General features: G+C 36.3%; 1 non-coding gene across 1 annotated transcript; it reads left to right on the top strand.

Moving 5' to 3' along the window:
• Positions 1-13973: 13973 nt before the first annotated feature.
• LOC126010510 (U6 spliceosomal RNA) lies at positions 13974-14080 on the top strand. Its single transcript, XR_007496535.1, has one exon. It is a non-coding gene; the product is annotated as a U6 spliceosomal RNA (small nuclear RNA).
• Positions 14081-16297: the final 2217 nt, after the last annotated feature.

The raw sequence follows: 16297 nt of genomic DNA, 5'->3' as shown, positions 1-16297 counted from the left end.
CTTTGAATTATTTGTTTTCTAGCATTCACATTTTTCATCTTCAGCTCTAAATTTTTCATCTTCTGCCTCTTAGATCAGTTCTTCTAGCTTCCTGATTACAAAGTGTTTCTGCTTTCTAGTCCAGTTAAATTTCTAATGAATTGAGACATACAGCCTCTACTATTTTATTAAGAAAATAGAATGTTTTGTTTAACTAGAACTACTTACTATAAGGGGTGAGATTGAAACAATCAAATAAGAATATAGCAGTAACAAATATATAAGTTCTCTATAACTACACAGCACTAATTTTTTCTAATTTTTGTGTTTCTAAATAATATCAGATGCCTAAAAATTATTGGTAAGTATATATTTAAGTGAATAATTTCTTTGTAATTATTTCAAATAGAAAAAATTTAAAAGCAGAAGAGAACAGTAAAGATATTTATCTAAACTATTTTTGTCAGGTATAAGAAACAGCATGTTACTTTTTAAATTCCACTTTGAAAACTCTTACTCTCTGAGATTCAACTTAAACCCATGAAAGTATATTGAAGAAAATATTGAATAATTCTGAAATGATTTTTTAACATTTTTTATTAATAGATGGTTGTAACATTTACTTAATCTACAGATGAGGAGATTTCTTTGCAGAAAATTATGGTTCAGATGTTTGAACAAAGTGTAGGAAGTTTGATGAAAATTCAAAAGTTCTCTCAGAAGGACATTTTCCTGTCCCAAGAAAACTTTGCCAGTGAAATGTTAATGTAAGGTTTTTTTTGTTTTTTTTTTTTTTGGTTTTTGGGCCACACCCGGTGACGCTCAGGGGTTACTCCTGGCTATGTGCTCAGAAGTCGCTCCTGGCTTGGGGGACCATATGGGACGCCGGGGGATCGAACCGCGGTCCGTCCTAGGCTAGCGCAGGTAAGGCAGGCACCTTACCTTTAGCGCCACCGCCCGGCCCCCAATGTAAGGTTTTATAGCTTCTTAATTGTCCCTAAATTTTCTGACAAAAGCACTGCCACATGGGTTCTTTAAAAATATTTTGTGGGCCCGGAGAGATAGCACAGCGGTGTTTGCCTTGAAAGCAGCCGATCCAGGACCAAAGGTGGTTGGTTCGAATCCCGGTGTCCCATATGGTCCTCCATGCCTGCCAGGAGCTATTTCTGAGCAGACAGCCAGGAGTAAGCCCTGAACACTGCCGGGTGTGGCCCAAAAACTAAAAAAATAATAAATAAATAAATAATAAATAATAAAAAATAAAAATAAAAATATTTTGTACTGTTCAATTTATAATTCTCAAAGGTGATAATTTGGGATTTAAAAGTATACTCTTAGAAAAATAATAAAATTTTACCCAAGTATTACATGACTTATGCTTTATCAATATAATCAATGAATGGGAAACTATTAATAAAAAGGACAGAGTGTAAGAAATATGTAACTACCAATTATGAGAGTAAAAATAACTAAATTTTCTAAAAAAAATTTATAGCTGGTTATAATGATTAGGGTTACAAGCTCTCAAAGTTTATATCTAGTTTAGTTAATTTTCTAATTTCTTTTAAGTAATATCAAGCAAATAAATGTTTCCTCTTCATAGGTTATGCAGATCTATATTTAGAAAATATATGAATGATTTTATATGAGAAAATAGCAAATGTGATACTAGAATTCTCTTCCACAATATGGAAAAGAGGAGAAAGAATTTGGAACAAACTACTAAAAAAAAAATCACCTAAAAATATCCACAAAAGTGGAAAAGAAAGAAAAAAGTGGAAGAAAAAGGAGAAGGAATATAATATCAAAAAACAAAAAAATAATAAAACAAAACAACACCAGAAAAGGTGCTGCAGTGGCAGGGTTTGTTTTACCCCACCTTTTTTTTTTTTTTTTTTTTTTTTTGTATAGGCACAGCAAGTATTAGGGAAGGAAGAAAATTCCTGTGGCCTAAGAGATTCAGGGTTTCTCCGTTCTTAAAGCATATTGTCATGGGAACAACCACTGGCTCCATACCTTCTCATTGCCATATCCAGGGTTGTTGTTTTTGTTTGTTTGTTTGTTTTTTGTTGTTGTTTTTTGTTTTTGTGGTGTCAGGAACCTTTCTTCTCTGTTGTGGAGAAAATAAGGCCACTATAGCAAGCAATCTTGGTATTTGCGCAGGTCTTAGGACAGGGCCTAGGATAGAGTCTTTAAGGTTCTAGAGGTACTGTTCCACCATTATGGAAATTACGAGTAGAACAGAGTTAAATGATAAACATTCATAAAACACTTAGCAAAGGGACTAACATACAATAAGCAAATAATCATTGTTAGATTATTTTCAACATTTTAGCATATTTTTAAATACAAAGGATATAATAAATTATTTTCAAAAGATTTTAAAATGAAAGCATTTTGAAATAACTGTTTAACTTATGTTAATTTCAGGTTATCATAAAAATATCTAAAAATTTACTTTTCTTAAGCTAAGAGTCTATGTAGCATTTAACTTTCCACTTCTACACCCCTACGCATTGCATTTTACAAAATCTCTTAGAGTAGCAGTTTGTACTAGGCAGGTCTGTTAGTGAAATAAATGAAAGACAAACACATAATAAAACAAATCCCTCCCCTTCAAGTTGACCTCACCATGATTATATTCATGTGGATGTAATTTTATATACCTTTCTCAGCAACTCAAAAGAATTTCAGTTCCATGTGAAGGAATGCTGCATCAGTCTTCTTGGTGGTAATGAGAAAAAGGGAACTTAAAAGCTGGTAATAGGAAATAAAGTCAAAATACAAGAGAATATTTTAAATAAATCTTCTTTGTAAAGAGGAAAACATTGTTGAGAGAAAGACCTCTTTCTCAGAAGTACTATCAAGCATGTCAGTAAGTCAGACAAAATGAGAGGTTATTCAAAAGCAACCAGCAGATTTACATGATCCTTACTATGAAATATTTTTGCCAACATTAACTGCAATTTTACTAATTAGCCAATTAGCAAAATTAGTGTATTTTAGTCTTTTAATTTATCTTCATGGCAAGAGAACTGTTAATCTAATTCTATAGAGAAATATGATGAGTCACAACAAGGTTCAAAGTTTACCTTGGTGGGAAAGATAGTAGCAGGGTTAAGGCACTTACCTTATACACAGCTCACTCAACTTTGATCCTCAGCATGAAATATGATTCCTAGAGCACTGCCAGGAATAATCCCTGAACACCACATCAAATATAAGTCCTGAAGATAATTAGTTATGGCCCAAGAATAAAAGATAATAATAATAATAATGATACTTTAAAATATATGTCATAAGGCAAGGAGTTCCTCTATCACCACTCTTTTTCAATATAGTTCTGAAAGTATTCACCACAGCAATGAGATAAGAAAAAGATATCAAAGGGACACAAAATGGAAAAGATGTCAAACTATCACTATTTACAGATGACATGATAGTTAAAGCCAAGAGACTAAAAACTCTTAGAAATAGCTAATACAATAATGTAGTGATTTACAAAATATATACACAATAGTCACAGAAATTCTTGTAAGCAAATAATGAACTAGCAAAAATAAAATTAAGGAGACAATTCCTTTCAAATTGGTGCTCAAAAATGTTTAATTCCTAGGAATCAACTTAACAAGGCAATTAAAAGACGTAATGAAAATTATAAATCTGCTACAATAGAGAGGACACTGATAAATGTAAAGATGTTACCTGTTCATGGATTGGAAGAAAAACTATCAAAGTGACCTTCCTACCTAAAATATTATATAGATTTAATACAATACTCATTAAAATTCCAATGATATTCTTTAAAGACTTGGAACAAACAGTACTAAAATTTTAATGGAATCATAAAACTCCTCGAATTGTCAAAACAGCCCTAAGTAACAAATACTACAAATCTACAGTAGTCAAAACTACTTGTTCCTGGAGTAAAAATAGGCCTATCGACCAATGGAATGGAATTGGGAGTACAGAGTTAACCCCCCCGATATATGAAGAGTTAATCTGATACAAAGGAGATAAAAGTTGAGTGTAGTAAAGAAGTCTTTTCCACAATGGGTTTTGGGAATAGTAGATAGCTGTGTGTAAAAAATAAATAAATAAAATTAAAGCTATATCTCACATCACTGACAAAAGTGAACTACAAATAGATTAGACCAGAGTCCATAAAATGAATTGAAGAAAACATTGGCAGAACTCTCCAGGAATTTGACCACACAGGAGTCTTCAATGAGATTATCATAGAGACAAAATCAAAAATAAATGGGACTGCACAGCAAAAGAAGCTCAAGCTATAAAAATAAACACGCTACAGGGCTGGAGCGGTGGTGCAGCAGTAGGGTGTTTGCCTGGCACGTGGCTGATGTAGGACTGACTTCAATTCGATCCCCCTGAACTCCATATGGTCCCCCAAGCCAGGAGCGATTTCTGAGCACATAGCACAGGAATAACCCCTGAGCGTCACCGAATGTGCCCCAAAACCAAAAACCAAAAACCTAAAACCAAAAACCAAAAAAAAAAAAAAAAAAAAAAAAAAGCACCATATTGAATGGGTGAAAGTATTTAACACAATACATTTTAAAAGGCTAATATCTGGGTCATAGCAATAGTATAGTGGATAGGGCACTTGTCTTGTATGCAGACAAACAGGGGTTCAATTGCCAGAACCCCATATGATTTATCAAGCCTACTAGAAGTGATTCCTAAGCCCAGAGCCAGAAGTAAGCATTGAACACTGCCAAGTGTGACCCCCTCCACAAAGGAAGTTATTATTCAAGATCTATAAAGCATTCCACAAAGTTTAACAACATAATATACATCTTCATGCAAAATTTGGGAGAAGAAATAAGCAGACACTTTCCAAAAAATAGATATATAGATTATCAATTAGAATAAGACACACTACTCATCATCACTCAATCAGGGAAATGCAAACTTAAACAACATTATATTAAAAAGTTTCAAAACAGTAAGTGTTGACAGGTTATGGTAAGAAGGGAACCCTCATTCACTATTGGAGGAAATGTCACCTGTTTCTATCTATATGAAAGCAATTTGGCAATCTCCAAAAAAAAACATGAATAGAACTCTCAAATGACTCAGTGATACCAGTTCTTGGTATCTACTCCCCAAATAGAATACAATAGAAAAAAATACAAAAACACAAATTCCCATTATAAATTAATGGATCAAGAAGTTGTCATATATATCTGACAATATACATATATATTGAATAGAATACTATGTAGCTTTAAAAAAAAGAAAACTGATGCAAAACAGGATATGATGAAAGTAGGGGAGAGCATATTGAGCAAAATTAATCAGATAGAAAAGGATTATCCAGGATATCTCTTTTATATATATTTTGTGAGACTCAAAGATAAACGACAAGATAGCAACAAATGGCCAAAAGCAATGTAACAGGAAAGTTGGTTCACACACTGAGTTTTTGAGGAGCAATGGTGTAGCAGTAGTGGTTGTAAAGACAGAACTTTCAGGACCTGGGAGGAGGGAGATAGGTTCCTCTGATGATGGGTGGGAATGGTGTTGAAATTATATACACATGAAATCATCATTAATAGTATTGTAAATCATGGTATTTAAAATTAATAAAGATAATTTAATTTTTATTTTAAAAATACATGTCCATATGTGGGAATAGAAACTTTGATCTACTACTGCTGGGAATATTGGTTGGTTCAGTATATTTAAAAACAATATGGACATGTCAAAATTTAAGAATTGAATTTCCACATTGAAGTTATTTCACTTCTTGAGTTCTATCCTGCAAGACCTCCCTAAAAATATTTAGGAAAGACATTTGTGACCTACTTTCATTGCAACACTATTAGCAAAAACCCCAATCTTGAAATAATATGAATGTCCAAGAATAAGTGACTGGACAAAGAAACTATGATATGAACACACAATGGAATATTACTTGGCTATAAGACAAGATGAATTAATGCAATTTATGGATGGATCTGAGAGGATCTTGCTGAGTGAAATTAATTAGAAGGAGGACAGACAGAAACTCATCTCTCATATGTAGGATATAAAGAAACAGTAAAGCCCTAACAAATGGCCAAAGGCCATGGAACTTGAGAACTGCTGTACCAGATTGAACTTTTTTTTTTCAGGAGATATCAGCTTTATTCAAGGCCCTAGCCAACATGTGTGGCCTATCATAAACTTTCAATCCTGATTCATTTTTGGCCCTGGATTCTACCCCTTTCAGCCATCTCTCTTCCTGCTGCTTCTTCCTCCATCCCCCCAATCCATCCTCCAAATCCTCTAAATTCTCCAGACTAAACTTTTTATTTTTTTAATTTTTTTATTTTTAATTATGAGAACAATGATGCAAAGAGGACAAGGTAAAGTTACAGTGAAAAAATAATCGCCCATAAACAGATTTCTCAGAAGAAATCCCCATGCTGACGCCTAAATATTGAACTTACAGTCAAAAAAACATTAAGAAAAAATAAGGCAGAACCCATGTACAATTACTTTGTACACAAGTCCCCAGATTATAGTACATTATAACATTTCTTAGCAGTACACAAAGCAACCTAAAGCCATGAGATTTATGTGACTCCTTAACTTTGAAGGCATAGTATTTTTATATATTCATGCACATACATATTAGTTTAAGTTAACATCAAAAGTTTAAGAGGTTTTTTTTTTTTTAATGGTTAGTCAAAAGGGCACAGTAAAATCAGTGTTAGAGTGGCAAATATTGTTTGCATCGGCCCACCAAAATATGGGGGTCATAGAAAGGAATAGCCTTGGTCTAAATACAAGGAGGCCACTGCCCCTGAAGTTTTCTGGCATAAGACCAACTCTAGGCTCCAGGCAAACTAGTTTATTCAATCCAAGTCATTGCCTGTAGTGCCAATACAGTTTTATTTTTCACACAGTCCTATTGTTGGCATCAGGTTTCTGTATTAAAGATCCTGGAATCTGTACATCCTACATTGAAGTCAGGCTGGTGTGGAGTATCCTCTAGTTTCACCTCACAATTAAGGGGCAATACAGCAAGCCCTGTCCAGTAAGCAGGTCATTGTTGTTGTTAAGTCTTCTCAGTGTTAAGGGAAGTCTCTTTTGAGTAGATCGATGTCAGAGCAGCTGTAGAGTCTTCCCTGGTAGAGGATTGCCTCCAGGTGATGTTATAGACAACCTTGGATGTTTTGTAGATGTCTTCTCTAGATCAGGGGTGAATGGAGAATGCCCATTCTTCTGAGGCCTGTGCCAGGTCTTTATGTCAATGTTCAGGGTGTAAGGTCCCATTGCACTACAAGATTTGTGTGTTCCCATCTCTATTAGATAAGAACTTATTGGTATGTATATTATTTTCCCGTTTTAGTGTGCCTAAGCAAACAAGAAATAAAGCCACGTGGCATTATCAGAGTATATGGGGGCATAAGAACATGTCCAACAATACCCATGACTTGGTTCAAACATAAGCATTAAACTGAGGGATTCTTTCACGCCAAATTCCATATTGAGCAGTTCACAAAGAGAAGATAAAAAAGGGAGGGGATCGTCACTGTATAAGAAAATATTCAGCAAAAGTTATAGCTGTCAAAGAAAGCACCCATAAGATGTTGAAAAGACATACGTGTCCTTTTTATGCCTTTTGGAATAGTTGGGTGGGTGTTAACTCCAGAGAACCACTTTGGTCTGTGACTTAGGACTCTACAGTACTTAAGTTAGAAAGGGTAAATGAGGAGTAATGATGATAGGGGTTAAGGAAATTAAAGAGAAAAAATGATCTTTTGTAGGGGTGTGCAAATGGGCAGAGTACAAAATGGACATTCTGCATACATAAAAACATAATTTAATGATAGTGAGTACAATTAATGTACCTTGTGCATGCGGGGGCGCTAGCCCCCGTGCAATTTTGAAAATATAGACTGGAAATAGATTACTAGTGACTGCGTCAAGAAGCTGGGAGGCCAGAAGTTGGGAGCCCCACCCAGATCCTCCCTAAGGAGCCGAACGGATAATGGGGGAAAGCCTAGGGTACCTTCAAGCTCTGCTAAGGGGCCCAACTCACCGGCTTGCCCAGGCATGTAGCTCGAGGAAGCCCTGGAGATCTGGAACAAGGCGGTAGAGGGGTGCTGGGGTTACCCAAGTCCCGCACACCCCCAGGCCTGCTTAAGAAGGCCTCCGGCATGGTGGAGGCCTGCCGAGCCCCATGTTGCTAGACTCCCGGCTACCAGGAAGGAGAGAGATCCTTCAAGAAGCTGGGACGCCAGAAGTTCGAAGCCCCACCCAGACCCTCTCTAAGGAGTCGAATGGATAATGGGAGAAAGCCTAGGGTATCTTCAAGCTCCCCCAAGGGGCCCAACTCACCGGCTTGCCCAGGCATGTGGCCCCGGGAAGCCCTGGAGATCTGGAGCAAGGCGGTAGAGGGGTGCTCGGATTACCCAAGTCCTGCACCACCACCCCCAGGCCTGGTTAAGAAGGCCTCCAGCATGGCGGAGGCCTGCCGAACCCCATGCTGCTAGATTCCTGGCTCCCAGGAAAGAGAGAGCCAGACTGAACTTTTAATGGGGGGCAGAATGGAGTGAGAGATGGGATAGACTCTGGTGGACATTTTAGTGTTTAGAACTTTATTTGCAAAAAAATCCCATACTTAACAGTATTATAAATCACAGTGCCTAAAATAAAAAAGTAAATAGATCAAGTAAAATGTGTTCAAGTCACAGAGAGAAAATGTCCATGACATGGTTTCCACCTAGGCTAAACACCAGACTTTGGCTTTAAACACCACATAACACTGTCCTCATGACTGAATCTATGTAATTCTCTCTAAGAGCAGGAAAGGAGTTCATATAAAAATGTTAAAGATCCATAACCATGCCCACAAATATAGTTGCTATGTTCACACCTTGCCAGCTCCGTAGATTCACTCTTTTCTCAAATAAGATGTAAACCACGCCGTGAAGAATCATGGATACATACTGCAGAAAGCTAGCCATCTCAGGAGAAGAGGATAGGCCAAATTTCTATCATGTCATGACTGCTATATCCATCACCCAAAAGCACTGTTTTGCCATTGACCCCATCTCACCACCCCTCTATTATTCCCTTTGAGGAAACCAATTGAACAAAATTCAGGTGTGACGGATTTTGGTTAAATATCACTAGGGCTTTTTGGAGCAAGTGTATGCACCACCACCAGCCCCATATCCTCCTTCCAGGGCATCTTACACCTGCAACCATGCATACAAATACAGTCATACAGTCATTATTTTCAAAAAAGTGCCAGTTCCATAGACTCACTCTTTTCTCGAGTGAGATATAAATCAAGCCATGAAAAATTATAGGTGCACTGGCCACAGAGCAGAAAGCTGGCAATCCTGGAAAGAGAGGGCAGGCCAACCCCCTGGATGGATACAGCTATGCCTGTTGTGTCTATCACCCAGAAACACTGTTATTCTGTTATCCCTACCCTCTCACAACTCCTCAAGTATTCCCTTCAGGGACACCAATCTGACCAAATTTCAGGGACGACAATTTTTGGATGACTTCACCAGGAGCTTTTGCAGTGAGTATAGGCACCTTACCTCACATCAGGGGTCTCAAACTCAATTTACCTGGGGGCCATAGGAGGCAAAGTCAGGATGAGGCAGGGTCGCATAAGGGATTTCACAAAAAAAAGTCCTCAAACGTCATTATTAACAGTTTTAATTATTTCTTCTGAACATGAATAGAACATTGAGTGAAGATCATGAACACTTCTTCTGAACATGGCAACTTTGCCTATTCCTTGCTGCCAGAGACTTGACAGTGCTTCTTCTCACAAATCTGAACCACATTTGGCTTTAGAGAGGAAGCAGTTGAGACCCTCAGTATGGCTTGAAGATGATCATCATTAAGTCTAGACCTGTACTTTGACTAATTGAAGTTCAATGTGGAGAATAACTTTTCACACAAATATGTGCTCCCAAAAAGGCACAACATGGTGTGCTTGAACATTCGGGAAAGCTCAGGGAAGCTGGGGGACAATTCTCTCAAAAATTGCCCATGCATGTCTGCTTTTCCACTAATGTCCCTGAACTTGGCTTTGAGATCAGAGTTGATCAAATGAGCTCCATTTGAAGCACAGGAGGGGCATCTTGCACATCAAAAAAAGGGGTCCACAAAAATTTGGAAAGTGGTTCTGTGCTTTTTGAAGTCTGCAAATCTGTGATCAAATTCCTTCTGTAGCTTAAAAATAGCAACAACATATTTCTCACCACTGAATGGTATGCCTGCATCCACAAGTTTCTTGCATGCTGGGAAATGGCAAAGGTTTGTCTGAGAGAGCTGGGATTTCCATAACACAAGTTTTGTGGAGAATGCTCTCACGTTGTCATAGGCAGCACTGATAAGCTGCCCAGGACCTTGTAACATCTTGTTTAGTACATTCAGCTTATGTGTGATGTCAACAAGAAAAGCTAAGTTCATGAGCCATTTGTGATCACTCAACTCAGAAACAGCATTCCCATCCTTCTCCATGAAGGCTTTCACTTCTTCTTTCAACTCAAAAAATCTTTTCAGGACATTTGCCCTGCTGAGCCAACGTAACTCTGTGAAATAGAGCACATCTCCATATTTTGACTCCATTTCCTCTAAAAAAAGCATGGAACCTCCTGTGCTTTAAGCCCCTGGATCTGATTTGGTTGATGCATTTCATAACAATAGACATCACATTGTCACATGGCAGGCATTTACTGCAAGGGCCTGCTGATGGAAAATGCAGTGAAGAGCAATGGCCTTCTCTACACCCTCTTCTTCAAGTTATTTTTGAACAAGTGCCACCAGTCCATTTTTCCTCCCTGTCATCAATGGCGCTCCAACAAACCTCTTCCATGGCAAACCTACATTCTGAATGGCATCACACAGATGGTCTGGCCATGCATTGGAATTATTGTGAGCAGCTCCTCTATCAATTCAAAATTGCAATCAACCCCACAAACATAAATTGTGAGCTGCGCAGTGTCTGTTATATTTGTGCCCTCGCCAAGAGCAACTGAGTATGCATCAAAACATTTGGCTTTCTCACACAGTTGATGATAAATGTCACTTGACATGTCAGAAATGAGCTCTGCCACAGTGTTGGCAGAAAGGCTTATTTTGCTAAACTGACCTTTCTTTTCCGGACAGATAATACTTGCAGCCTGTAACATGCATTTTTCAACAAACTCTCCTTCTGTGAATGGTTTCCCTGCCTTAGCAATCATCTCACTAACTATGTAACTAGCTTCGACTGATGCAACATTCTCTTTGATTGCTTTCTTGAAGAAATCTTGTTGCCTCGTTAGACATGCTTTAAGACTGGCAACCCGCTTGGCTCTCTCATTTCCTTGATATTTTGCACATTCCTCAGCATGTTTAGTTGAATAATGGCGTTTCAAGTTGTATTCCTTGTGCACTGCAAATAAGACATGTGGGGATGCCCCTGTGCTCAACAAAGAAATACTGTGTCTCCCACTTTTCCTGAAATTGTCTGTGCTCGTCATCAATCTTTCTCTTCACTGCAGGCTTTGATGAAGTCATGATGAAGGTATGACAAAATCTAATTCTGTAATAAACTTCTCTTCTATCTCTCCCTTAGGCCTCTGATAATGCAAGGGACAGTGGGCAAAAGCAGCGGATATGATGTCTGTGCTAGGCGGAAAGTATTCATGATTATTCGCTTACGGAATATACACAATAAAAAATTGCATTAGTAAGAAAAATATCGCATTAAATATTTGCATACCCCAAACAGAACTGCTCGGGGTATGCAAATGTTTAATGTGATTTTTTTCTTACTAATGCGATTTTTATTGTGATTATTTGGTAAGTGAATAATCGCGAATACTGCGATATATGAAGGCCGGCTGCAGGCTACAAAATGCTGTACGGAGGGCTGCAAATGGCCCACAGGCCGCGAGTTTGAGACCCCTGCCTCACATCCTCTCTTTTTTTCCAGGAAGCCAGGCAATTGAGAATATGCCTCACAAAAGCCACAGTATCAGTAATAGTACTTTGAATTTCTGGACAACTTTATTTCTTTGATACTGTCATTTCTATAGGAACACACCAATTTAATATAATGGACAGCTAACTACAAGCGCTTACTATGTCTTCTGCTATTGTATTGAGTTCATTGGAGATATAATCATTTTCACAAATGTTCTTGCTATTGTACTTCTTTTTCTTTGTTTTTATAAAACTTTTTTCTCTTCCTTTTTCTTGTTATATTTTCTTTCTATTCTTATTTCAAAATAACTTTGACCTAAGCAATAACACAACAGTAGAGCATTTGCCTTGGATGTGGCTGACCCAGGACAGACCTTGTTTCAATCCCCAGCGTCCCATATGGTCCCCCAAGCCAGGAGCGATTTCTGAGCGCATAACCAGGAGTAACCCCTGAGAGTCACTGGGTGTGGCCCAAAAATTAAAAAATAAAAATAAATAAAATAACTTATCTCTCATATCTGGAAACAAATGTATTATAATCAACTATATCTATTAGGTGATACATTTTATTTAAATAAGAAAAAAATTTTAATTAAAAAATGCTAAAATAAACTAAACAAATATCTTTGTATCCTGAGAACTTGAACTTTTTTTTATTTCTTAAATCAAATGAAAGGAAAATAAAACCACCTAAAAAATAGAAAGGTGTTAATTTTAAAAGAGGAAAAACAGCTTTGTGTAAAATGATTATCTACAGCAAAGGCAAACTTAATAAGCATCTTACTGAAAAGGTGAAAGCTTCTAAAGATTTCCTTAAGCTATTTTAAGGGGATAAATAAAAATCAGTTGTTCAATACTGTGCAATTTATTGTTTCCATTTGCCTTAATCCATACTTTTCTTCTGAAAAGAGCCCTTTTGATTTTCCCTTGAGAAATTATTTTTCCACTTCAGGGACTGACTTCATTTCATACCTAGACACATGACCCATAACTTCCTTTAAATGTTCTGTATCATTTATATATATAAACTGTTGAACATAAAATTTTCTTTGGATTTCATGGAAAATGAATTTATCCCAGGTAGTAGATGATCTAAACCTGGAGTTCATAGTGATTATCAGTTGCATTATTTAGCATATTCTTTTTAAAATGAAGACAAGGTAATACCATCAGGAAAGATAGAGGGTTGTAGGTTCCTCAGAATCACATGTATTTACCTGAACCAAACTAAGTCTACCAATGATTTGACAATAATGTAGATCAATTTTTAAAGTAGTTTTTAACTATAGATGTCTTTCTGTCACTTAGACCAGTCAAAATCCAAACTAAAACACAAATGTTGGTCATGTAAGATGCTCAATAGTAGTCTCTTCAATTAGATGTCTTTGTTATTTTAACTTATATCGACAGAAATGAATTTATTTTAAAAATATCTTCGGGGCCGGAGAGATGGCATGGAGGTAAGGCGTTTACCTTTCATGCAGAAGGTCATCGGTTCAAATCCCGGCGTCCCATATGGTCCCCTGTGCCTGCCAGGAACAGTTTCTGAGCACAGAGCCAGGAAAAACCCCTGAGCACTGCCGGGTGTGACCCAAAAACCACAAAAAAAAAAAAAAATCTTCACATAGGACATCAATCTTAAAACCTTTTTTTCCTTTAAATTCTAAAGTTTATTTCTAATGAGTTCTACTTCCATAATATTTTTGGGTTTTTTTGTTTTGGTTTGTTTTGGATCACACCAGCAGTGCTCAGCAGTACTCCTGTCTCTACGCTCAGAAATCGCTCCTGGCAGGCTCGGGGGACCATATTGGGATGCCGGGATTGGAACCACCGACCTTCAGCACGCAAGGCAAACAAACGCCTTACCTCCATGCTATCTCTCCGGCCCCATTCCATGATATTTTTGTGCATCAAATTAGGTAGATTATCATATAGCTGTTTTTACAATGTTATTAAACTTGAAACTTAGTTACAATCTAAATATTATAGATTTCCTTAGACACTGCACTAGATTATCCGTGTATTTAAAAATTGTGTATACAGTGCTCTCTTCGGCAGCACAAAATCTAAAATTGGAACAATACAGAGAAGATTAGCATGGCCCCTGTGCAAGGATGACACGCAAATTATTGAAGTGTTCTATATTTTTTTTAAAAAAAACCATTGTATATACAATGAAAATTGGAAATTCATAAATATAGGTATAATGACACTCAAATTTTAATGTGCATAAAAATCACAAAAGATTCTTGATGTATTGAAGATTCTGGATACTATCTGAAAAATATCAGTAAGACCATTTGTGCATGAAATACAAGTCTAATTCTTCACTAAGCTCTGAAAGCAATTCTGATGCAAGTAATATCAGATTGTCTTTGAAGAAGTCTTGAAAGCATAAACAAAGAGCTTAAGTTTGATTTTTTTTTTAAATGCTGATCTATGTTTTCAGAGTCATTTAGAAACATTCAGGATAAATATTTTAAAATATATCTTTAAATTTTACTTCTTTCTAGTGAGGTTGGGGTAAAATGAAAAATACATATAAATAATTTTATATAGATAGCATGTGCTGAGCCCAATTGCCTTTCATAGACTTATTAGAATGGTGCTAAAAGTCCACAAACTTAAGCATACTGATTTATTTATAAGGACAGTTCCTTTCACACACACACACACACACACACACACACACACACACACACACACACACACACACAATTTAAGGTTCAAAAAAGTTTAAATAAGATGCTAGTCTAAGTTTTTTCTCTTTTCTAAACTTAGTAAGAGCTACATTCAGGAGAAATATACTGCATTTGTGGGAGCTTCTTTGATTCATTTGAAAAGTATGCTGTAAACCTACAAATTTTGAGTAGGCTCAGAATTTCAAAAGACTGTATCTAATACAATTCCAGTTTGTAGGGTAAACTGCTCTATGATCTGGACTAAAAGAGGAAGCTAAGAAAAATAGACTACTATTACACAAGATCTCTCACTTCTTTGCATAATTTTGCTCTTAAACTTTTAATTGCTATATTCCTTTTAATTTAGTCCAATTTTCTAAATAGTTAATGGAACTCCTGGAATTCTTTAATATTTTATCCCTAAAATCCTTACACTTTATTATGGTATAAATTAGAAATGGGGCTGATTATTCAGTTGATCTCCATGTTGAATGATCTAAATCAAGGAGAATAAGTACTTAACAATGCAAGAGAGGTTTAAGTAGATTATGAGACACAACAACATAACTTAGATTTAGATGACTCGTGCATTATTAACTATCATACAAGCTTTAATATAAACTTTAAGTATTTGTTTACATTTCAAATGTGTGATCCCTCATAGTTTCATTGTAGTACCCCTGATATCATGTGACAAAATTTGGCAAGTGACTTATCCAACATAGGAATAAAAGTGACTGCCTGAAAAGAAGTTGAAAACTCAGCTAAACACAAAATGGACCTGTTCCACTGGTAGACCAAGGGGTGTGGGGTGCATGCTGGAAACTCTGGTGGATGAAGGTCAACAATGGTGGTAGAAATGGCCCTAATTCACCATCACTATATGCCTACCCTAAAATACAACTATGAAAGATTTGTAATTTTCCATGGTTTTAATAAAAAATTTTAAAAAAAGAAGTTGAAAAATCAATACTTCACTATGGTCTCTTAAAGAACATTGCTGTTCTAAATTCATCACATTTCCAGAAGATAACAATTCATGTTTCATAAAGGGAGTTTGATAAAATAAAATAGGGAAGGGGTGGTGGATGTGAGAAGCAATTTCTACTATATGGGCTATCTGAGAATTGAAGCAGAGATAACAATTTTTAAACTGTACTGAAATTCATAAAACAGATAAACTTGCCCAAACTATGATATGCAAGACAAACAATCTAGGCATGTTGTTTGCTTGTTTGTTTTTTACAGAAAGTTCATTTAGAATAAGGTGTTTCAAAATAAGTTTACTAATGAATTAATACAATGGAAATGCATAACCTCGTGTGCTAAAAATAAGACCAGCAATTACATGCATTTTTAATTTTTGACTGATCTTTGACAATATCATTCTATGTTCAATCCTGTAAAACTAAAAGCCCTGACCTCTCGTTTTATATATATTTTACATGCCCCATGGTTTTACATATGTGTCTTATTTAGCAAGTTAATAATAAACATAAACAAGTTTATATTTCTAATGATCTATGGCTAGAGAGTTATAATCAAGTACTGTACCACAATTCCAAATATATGATCTGGTTGAATAGTATAATGAAATACTGAGACTTCTATAAAATCGGCTAGGATACAATATCCTGAAATAGGTGGTTTTCTCTCTTATAGCCTACAGTTTAAGCTTTAAAATC

Source organism: Suncus etruscus, chromosome 5, assembly GCF_024139225.1.
Source record: "Suncus etruscus isolate mSunEtr1 chromosome 5, mSunEtr1.pri.cur, whole genome shotgun sequence".
Classification (NCBI taxonomy): domain Eukaryota; kingdom Metazoa; phylum Chordata; class Mammalia; order Eulipotyphla; family Soricidae; genus Suncus; species Suncus etruscus.
This window is presented reverse-complemented; position numbering and strand designations above follow the sequence as displayed.